The following is an 8,283-nucleotide window of genomic DNA, read 5'->3' on the forward strand; positions in this document are numbered from 1 at the left end:
CCTGCCAAGAAAACTCCATGGACAAAGACAACAGGCATATAAAAGTTATGACGCTGGAAGATGAGCCCCTCAGGTCGGAAGGCGTCCAACATGCTACTGGGGAAGAGCGGAGGACAAGTACAAGTAGATCCAGAGCTGATGAAGCGGCTGGGCTAAAGCCGAAAGGACGTTCAGTTGCGGATATGCCTGGAAGCGAAAGGAAAGTCCAATGCTGTAAAGAAAAATATTGCATAGGAACCTGGAATGTAAGAACCATGAACCTGGGTAAGTTGGATGTGGTCAAAAATGAGATGGCAAGAATAAATATTGACATCCTGGGCATCAGTGAACTAAAATGGACGGGAATGGGTGAATTCAGTTCGGATGACCATCATATCTACTACTGTGGGCAAGAAACCCGCAAAAGAAATGGAGTGGCCCTCATAGTCAACAAAAGAGTGGCAAAAACAGTACTGGGATGCAATCTCAAAAATGATAGAATGATCTCGATACGAATCTAAGGCAGACCTTTTAACATAACAGTAATCCAAGTTTACGCACCAACTACTGGTGCTGAAGAAACTGAAATTGACCAATTCTATGAGGACTTACAACACCTTATAGAAGTGACACCAAAGAAGGATGTTCTTCTCATTATAGGGGATTGGAATGCTAAAGTAGGGAATCAAGAGATAAAAGGAACAACTGGCAAGTTTGGCCTTGGAGAGCAAAATGAAGCAGGGCAAAGGCTAATAGAGTTCTGTCAAGAGAACAAGCTGGTCATCACAAACACGCTTTTCCAACAACACAAGAGACGACTCTACACGTGGACATCACCGGATGGGCAGCATCGAAATCAGATTGATTATATTCTCTGCAGCCAAAGATGGAGAAGCTCAATACAGTCAGCAAAAACAAGACCTGGAGCTGACTGTGGCTCAGATCATCAGCTTCTTATAGCAAAATTCAAGCTTAAACTGAAGAAAGTAGGAAAAACCACTGGGCCGGTAAGATACAACCTAAATCAAATCCCTTATGAATACACAGTGGAAGTGAGTAACAGGTTTAAGGATTTAGATTTGCTGGACAGAGTGCCTGAAGAACTATGGATGGAGGCTCGCAACATTATACAGGAGGCAGCAACGAAAACCATCCCAATGAAAAGGAAATGCAAGAAAGCAAAGTGGCTGTCCAATGAGGCCTTACAAATAGCGGGGGAGAGAAGGCAAGCAAAATGCGAGGGAGATAGAGAAAGATACAGGAAATTTCCAAAAAATAGCAAGGAGAGACAAGAAGGCCTACTTAAACGAGCAATGCAAAGAAATAGAGCAAAACAACAGAATGGGAAGAACCAGAGATCTGTTCAAGAAAATTGGAGATATGAAAGGAACATTTCGTTCAAAGATTGCCATAATAAAGGACAAAAGTGGTAAGGACCTAACAGAAGCAGAAGACATCAAGAAGAGGTGGCAAGAATACACAGAGGAATTATACCAGAAAGATATGGATGTATCGTACACCCCAGGTAGTGGGGTTGCTGAGCTTGAGCCAGACATCCTGGAGAGTGAAGTCAAATGGGCCTTAGAAAGCACTGCAAATAACAAGGCCAGTGGAAGTGATGGTATTCCAGCTGAACTATTTAAAATTTTAAAAGATGATGCTGTTAAGGTGCTACACTCAATATGCCAGCAAGTTTGGAAAACTCAGCAGTGGCCAGAGGATTGGAGAAGATCAGTCTACATCCCAATCCCAAAGAAGGGCAGTGCTAAAGAATGCTCCAACTACCGCACAATTGCACTCATTTCACACGCTAGCAAGGTTATGCTTAAAATTCTACAAGGAAGGCTCAAGCAGTATGTGGACCGAGAACTCCCAGAAGTGCAAGCTGGATTTAGAAGAGGCAGAGGAACCAGAGACCAAATTGCAAACATGCGCTGGATTATGGAGAAAGCTAGAGAGTTCCAGAAAGACATCTACTTCTGCTTCATTGACTATGCAAAAGCCTTTGACTGTGTCGACCACAGCAAACTATGGCAAGTTCTTAAAGAAATGGGAGTGCCTGATCACCTCATCTGTCTCCTGAGAAATCTCTATGTGGGACAAGAAGCTACAGTTAGAACTGGATATGGAACAACTGATTGGTTCAAAATTGGGAAAGGAGTACGACAAGGCTGTATATTGTCTCCCTGGTTATTTAACTTATATGCAGAATTCATCATGCGAAAGGCTGGGCTGGATGAATCCCTAGCCGGAATTAAGATTGCTGGAAGAAATATCAACAACCTCAGATATGCAGATGACACAACCTTGATGGCAGAAAGTGAGGAGGAATTAAAGAACCTTTTATTGAGGGTGAAAGAGGAGAGCGCAAAATATGGTCTGAAGCTCAACATCAAAAAAACGAAGATCATGGCCACTGGTCCCATCACCTCCTGGCAAATAGAAGGGGAAGAAATGGAGGCAGTGAGAGATTTTACTTTCTTGGGCTCCATGATCACTGCAGATGGTGACAGCAGCCACGAAATTAAGAGACGCCTGCTTCTTGGGAGGAAAGCAATGACCAACCTAGACAGCATCTTAAAAAGTAGAGACATCACCTTGCCAACAAAGGTCCGTATAGTTAAAGCTATGGTTTTCCCAGTAGTGATTTATGGAAGTGAGAGCTGGACCATAAAGAAGGCTGATCGCCGAAGAATTGATGCTTTTGAATTATGGTGCTGGAGGAGACTCTTGAGAGTCCCATGGACTGCAAGAAGATCAAACCTCTCCATTCTGAAGGAAATCAGCCCTGAGTGCTCACTGGAAGGACAGATCGTGAAGCTGAGGCTCCAATACTTTGGCCACCTCATGAGAAGAGAAGACTCCCTGGAACAGACCCTGATGTTGGGAAAGATGGAGGGCACAAGGAGAAGGGGACGACAGAGGACGAGATGGTTGGATAGTGTCTTCGAAGCTACAAACATGAGTCTGAACAAACTGCGGGAGGCAGTGGAAGACAGAAGTGCCTGGCGTGCTCTGGTCCATGGGGTCACGAAGAGTCGGACACGACTAAACGACTAAACAACAACAACAAGGTTCCATGATCACTGCAGATGGTGACAGCAGTCACAAAATTAAAAGACGCCTGCTTCGTGGGAGAAAGGCAATGGCAAACCTGGACAGCATCTTAAAAAGCAGAGACATCACCTTGCTGACAGAAGTCTGTGTAGTTAAAGCTATGGTTTTCCCAGTAGTGATGCATGGAAGTGAGAGCTGGACCATAAAGAAGGCTGATTGCCTCAGAATGGATGCTTTTGAATTCTGGTGCTGGAGGAGACTCTTGAGAGTCCCATGGACTGCAAGAAGATCAAACCAATCCATTCTGAAGGAAATCAGAGGGAAGCAGGCAAAAGCTTCAAGTGTAAGATAGTAAAATACAGTCTTGGGAGCACAGTGGAGGCATAGGTGGGGACTTAGACAGGATCCTAAACCTGGTCTGGCAATCTGGCACAGAACACTATTTTAAAGACTTGTTTCTCCTCTGCCAGACTTTGGCAGAGCAGCAGCCCCGCTGCTGAACGTTTCAATCCAGTTTAATTTTTACAGGGTTTCTTTATGCCAGCTTCTTGTGCATAGGATCCCATCAAAAGACCACCGTCCCACAACTAAAATCATAGAATTGTAGCATTGGAAGGGACCCTGATAATCATTTAGTCCAATATGCAACTGTCGCATATGAGGATCAAACCTGCAACCTTGGCATTATCAGCACAATGTTCTAACCAACTGAGCTGACACAAGCTTCTCAGGACAACCTCTTTATGGAAGATTGGTCCGAATTTGCTTGCACAAGCCTTACTCAGAAGTTAGACTGTTATGTACTGAAGTTCTCACCCTGGGCCAGCAGGGGGATACTGTAGATAGTTTTCACTCAGGTCCACATATGCAAATAAGGAATCGAAAGTGACGTTCAGTGATTGGATAGTTACAGAAAGTGGTTACTGTTGCGTTGTAGTCGAGCTCTATATAAGCAGGCTGGCTGAGCCCTGCAGTTCAGTTCAGTTCTGGCCTGTGAATAAACAAGAGCTGTTTGAAGAATCGCTGTGTCATCTGATATGTTCACCCACAACTTAACATAGACTATGCCCAGACTTTATAGAGGGCTTGTTATGATTTGTTGGCAGGGAGGCTATTATGACAATGAGCATTAATCCTCAGTTGGTTGAATCTCACCTGTTAAAGCGGGGGGTGAGGGGAAATAGCAGTGGCAGGCCCTGAAAGGGCAGAATGCTGGTTTCTGGGAGGCATACAATAAACATGAGCTGTATTCATTAAAACTAAAACAAAAAAACCCCCAAGGGCTGGGTCTGATCCAAGGCACTGCTGCATGCATGCTAAGGCTTGCCTTGAAATGCAGCCTAGTTCATATGGAGTGCAGTTCCAATGCTAGGGATTGGCCAGAAGTTTGATCAGAATCTACTGGTAGATCCAAGTGATTTGCAAGAGAGTTGTAAATATTTCTGCCTCTCAGTAGTTGAACAATTGTAAGCACAACTGAAGGGACGCGGGTGGCGCTGTGGGTAAAACCTCAGCGCCTAGGACTTGCCAATCGTCAGGTCGGCGGTTCGAATCCCCGTGGCGGGGTGCGCTCCCGTTGCTCGGTCCCAGCGCCTGCCAAACTAGCAGTTCGAAAGCACATCAAAGTGCAAGTAGATAAATAGGGACCGCTTACTAGCGGGAAGGTAAACGGTGTTCCGTGTGCTGCGCTGGCTCACCAGATGCAGCTTGTCACGCTGGCCACGTGACCCAGAAGTGTCTTCGGACAGCGCTGGCCCCCGGCCTCTTAAGCGAGATGGGCGCGCAACCCCAGAGTCGGACATGACTGGCCCATACGGGCAGGGGTACCTTTACCTTACCTTTAAGCACAACTGAATTTAGAAGAAGAAGAAGAGTTTGGATTTGATATCCCGCCTTTCACTCCCTTTAAGGAGTCTCAAAGCGGCTAACATTCTCCTTTCCCTTCCTCCCCCACAACAAACACTCTGTGAGGTGAGTGGGGCTGAGAGACTTCAGAGAAGTGTGACTGGCCCAAGGTCACCCAGCAGCTGCATGTGGAGGAGCGGGGAAGTGAACCCAGTTCACCAGATTATGAGACTACCGCTCTTAACCACTACACCACACTGGCTCTCAATTTATATAAATATTTCTGGGATGAGTGGTTCCCTGTCGTCCCCCCCCCCCCCGCTTATTTCTCAAGCCCCAGAGTTCCTCGTTTGTTTTTAAAAAGTTTTTATTAGTTGTTTCCAGAGAAAGGCAGAAGGTAAATCGGGATCTACTTACTGGTAGATCTCTGGGTGACTTGCAGTAGATCAGCAAGGATGTTGGCCTCCCAGTTGTTAAATAGCAACAGTAAAGTGAACCCTGCCTCCTAAATCAGATAGCTAAAGTGAAGAAAGCTGGAGGAATAACCAGGAATTGATTTGTATGTGGAAAGATTGTAGGTTTTCCTTTAATAGCTATGGAATTGCAAAGTGTTTTAATTCTTTACTCCGAGGAAACGCAGCAAGTTGAATTGTGAGACAATGGCTTTCTTTCTGAGAGATATAAGTGTTGGGGGGGGGTCTATTTTTTCTTAGGATTGATTCCTGCATTGCAGGGAGTTGGACTAGAGGAGACTTTGGGTCCCAACTCTACAGTTCTGATTCACACATTTGAATGGAACTGCCAACAACAAGCCTAGGACTTGCCGATCAGAAGGTCGGCGGTTCGAATCCCCGCGACAGGGTGAGCTCCCGTTTCTCGGTCCCTGCTCCTGCCAACCTAGCAGTTCGAAAGCACAAAGTGCAAGTAGATAAATAGGTACCACTCCAGCGGGAAGGTAAACTGCGTTTCCGTGTGCTGCTCTGGTTCGCCAGAAGCGGCTTAGTCATGCTGGCCACATGACCCGGAAGCTGTATCCCGGCTCCCTCGGCCAATAAAGCGAGATGAGCGCCGCAACCCGAGTCGGTCACGACTGGACCTAATGGTCAGGGGTCCCTTTACCTTTACCTAAGTATCTTACTGGGATGGGTATTGTATTTATTTATACATTCATCAATGCAAACTGGGGTCAAGAATGGCAAAGGGGGGGAATAGAAATTTCTGAAATAAATGACTGAAACTTAAATCTGACACTAGGAACAGAGCTTGTCCAGAAGAAAAGGGTTCCACAACCGAACATCTCACCTGGACATTATTTCCTACAAACTTGCTATGTACTGGGTCCAACTTATCTGTTGTAGGAAACATCCTTCCTGCAAAAGTAAATAAAGCTGTTTCCAAGAGTTAAGGTTAGATTTGTGTGTGTGTGTGTGCAGTGACATTTATATAACTTTAACTTACAAGTCAGAGACATCACCTTACCAACAAAGGTCTGTATAGTTAAAGCCAAGGTTTTCCCAGTAGTGATGTATGGAAGTGAGAGCTGGACCATAAAGAAGGCTGATCGCCGAAGAATTGATGCTTTTGAATTATGGTGCTGGAGGAGACTCTTGAGAGTCCCATGGACTGCAAGGTCAAACCTATCCATTCTTAAGGAAATCAGCCCTGAGTGCTCACTGGAAGGACAGATCCTGAAGCTGAGGCTCCAATACTTTGGCCACCTCATGAGAAGAGAAGACTCCCTGGAAAAGACCCTGATGTTGGGAAAGATGGAGGGCACAAGGAGAAGGGGACAACAGAGGACGAGGTGGTTGGACAGTGTTCTCGAAGCTACAAACACGAGTCTGACCAAACTGCGGGAGGCAGTGGAAGACAGGAGTGCCTGGCGTGCTCTGGTCCATGGGGTCACGAAGAGTCGGACACGACTAAACGACTAAACAACAACTTACAAGTCTACTTAAAATCACAAAACTGTATAAATGTTCTGCAGCTTTGGACTGCATTAATGCAGGCACGGCCTTTATCATTTATTCTTGACCACAATGAAAACAAAGCCGCCCCTGTGGTTTGTTTCGGCTCCAATCGGGTGCCACGCTGAACAAGCTGCACACTGTGCTTTTGTTTTCTTTTAGAAGTGAAGCCCTAATTAAAATAGCTGCTGGCATCTGTACATGGGCAGAGAACAAAAAGACGTTTGAGAACTGTCAAGAGCACGCAGTGCTTCGCGAGATGCATTAATGCTTTGACTTCGCCCAAAGCAGTCTCATAGAGAAAAACAAGTTTAAAAGGAGGAAAGTCGGTTCCATCCTCTTGACATCTATTTTCCTACAAGAGAATTGGTGGTATATGCTGGCTTTGGAATGGATGATAGCACTATTATCTTTGTAGGGTCTCCTCCAACCCTCTGTCCAGGTTCTACTTCAGCACAATTTCTAAGCAACCATAGCATGCATTTATTATTTGCAAAGGACAGAAGCCATTCTGGCCAAGGTATTGAGGTTGATGAGAACATCTTATGCATGTTGAAAATGCACTAATAGATAAAGGTCACTCCCAGAACTGGCTTAAGAACCAGCTGAGAAGTTAGTTCTGAGCGCAGGAGTAATCACACCACACCAAAGACAGTAAAATTGGTAACAGATAGTATATGGCCACATTTCGTAATACTCTCTCAGGAAAGTAGCACAAATATGTGAAATGTCACCTGTCCCCAAAATAGGATTTTTAGGTTTTCATATAATTTAGTTGAGACTAACCCAGCATCTTAAAAAAAGCAGAGACATCACCTTACCAACAAAGGTCCATATAGTTAAAGCCATGGTTTTCCCAGTAGTGATGTATGGAAGTGAGAGCTGGACCATAAAGAAGGCTGATCGCCGAAGAATTGATGCTTTTGAATTATGGTGCTGGAGGAGACTCTTGAGAGTCCCATGGACTGCAAGAAGATCAGACCTCTCCATTGTGAAGGAAATCAGCCCTGAGTGCTCACTGGAAGGACAGATCGTGAAGCTGAGGCTCCAATACTTTGGCCACCTCATGAGAAGAGAAGACTCCCTGGAAAAGACCCTGGTGTTGGGAAAGATGGAGGGCACAAGGAGAAGGGGACGACAGAGGACGAGATGGTTGGGCAGTGTTCTCGAAGCTACCGGCATGAGTTTGACCAAACTGCGGGAGGCAGTGGAAGACAGGAGTGCCTGGCATGCTCTGGTCCAGGGGGTCACAAAGAGTCGGACATGACTAAACGACTAAACAACAACAACCCATGTGTTGACATTACATTCAAAAATCTTGTGATTATTTAAGTAGGTTTATAGCTTTTTGATTTATATCCCACTTTTCCTCCAAGTAGGCCAGCAGTGCCTGGCCCACAGTCACCCAGTGAGCTTCGTGGCAGAGTGGGGATTC

The sequence above is a fragment of the Podarcis filfolensis genome (assembly GCF_964270895.1).
Source record: "Podarcis filfolensis genome assembly, chromosome: 10".
Classification (NCBI taxonomy): Eukaryota; Metazoa; Chordata; class Lepidosauria; order Squamata; family Lacertidae; genus Podarcis; species Podarcis filfolensis.